Source organism: Limulus polyphemus, unplaced genomic scaffold (assembly GCF_000517525.1).
Source record: "Limulus polyphemus unplaced genomic scaffold, Limulus_polyphemus-2.1.2 Scaffold3489, whole genome shotgun sequence".
NCBI lineage: Eukaryota > Metazoa > Arthropoda > Merostomata > Xiphosura > Limulidae > Limulus > Limulus polyphemus.
The window spans coordinates 47,762-48,825 of record NW_013669099.1 but is presented as its reverse complement, the minus strand read 5'-3'; the positions used below and the strand labels follow the sequence as shown (position 1 = coordinate 48,825).

General features: G+C 30.4%; 1 protein-coding gene across 7 annotated transcripts in view; it reads left to right on the top strand.

Annotated features, from left to right (window-relative positions):
• Nucleotides 1-1,064, top strand: part of LOC106469442 (male-enhanced antigen 1-like) — a 50,785-nt gene that overhangs the window by 45,857 nt on the left and 3,864 nt on the right. The gene's annotated exons all lie outside the window — the stretch shown is intronic.

The following is a 1,064-nucleotide window of genomic DNA, read 5'->3' as shown; positions in this document are numbered from 1 at the left end:
GGGGGCCCGGCAAGAATGTTTGCCCCAGGGCCCGTGCTGGCTCTCGATGTTCCTGGTTGAAATATTATTAGTAATCTTCACAAATTAGAAAAGTTAGCAGAAGAAGACCAAACTGAGTAGAAAGTTTAAATCTTTCAGACTTGTTATTTTTAGGTCCTACTTTATACTAAAAGCTATAGTAACTTAATGTGGAATTGGTATATGCCAATAGGTAAAACAACAGAACCCTGGAAACATGCAAATTGATAAACAACATACAGCTACTTAAAGCATAGTAAAGCTGAAACTAAATAACTCACAATCTATGGAAAAAAATTGTCATGAAAATCACTAAACATGAGTGCTGACATCTTTATTACACAAATAATTATAACCTGTGTACAAAAACTACTTAATAGATAAAATATTATCGTTAGATCTTTGGTGTTGTTTACCAGAATTCACCAGTCAATAATATACATATCATTCAGTTCTCACCCCTCTAGTGTGGTGGCTAATGATCTATACAAGGCAATTTCTATTTATTTCCTAAAGCTCAGTAGTTAATAATCTATGTACTATCCAGAGTTTAACATCTTCTCTAGTGTTGTGCCTTCCAGTTTATACAAGAAAGTTATTAAGACTGTAAGGAAGAACTTTAATCTGTGTTTACGTAATATTTAAATCTATAATATAGCAACACAAAAACTATAATGTGGTAATAGTTGTTTGACAGTCAACAATCTAAATGTTTTAGATATAAACATCATGTATACAAGGAATTACTAGTTGTTTACTAGAGTTCACAATGAAGTTATTTTTATACAAGTATCTTTTGTGTGTTATCCTACAATCTATTTTGGTTGTTTCCTAGAAATCATCCTTCAATACTTAAAACATTTAGTTCTTAGAACTCAAATATTTTCTGTAACAGTATGTAGAAGAGAATTATTAATTGTTTGCCTGAGTTTAGATACCATCTATTATTTTGTCTTACAATATGTAGAAGAGAATTATTAATTGTTTGCCTGAGTTTAGATACCATCTATTATTTTGTCTTACAATATGTAGAAGAGAATTATTAA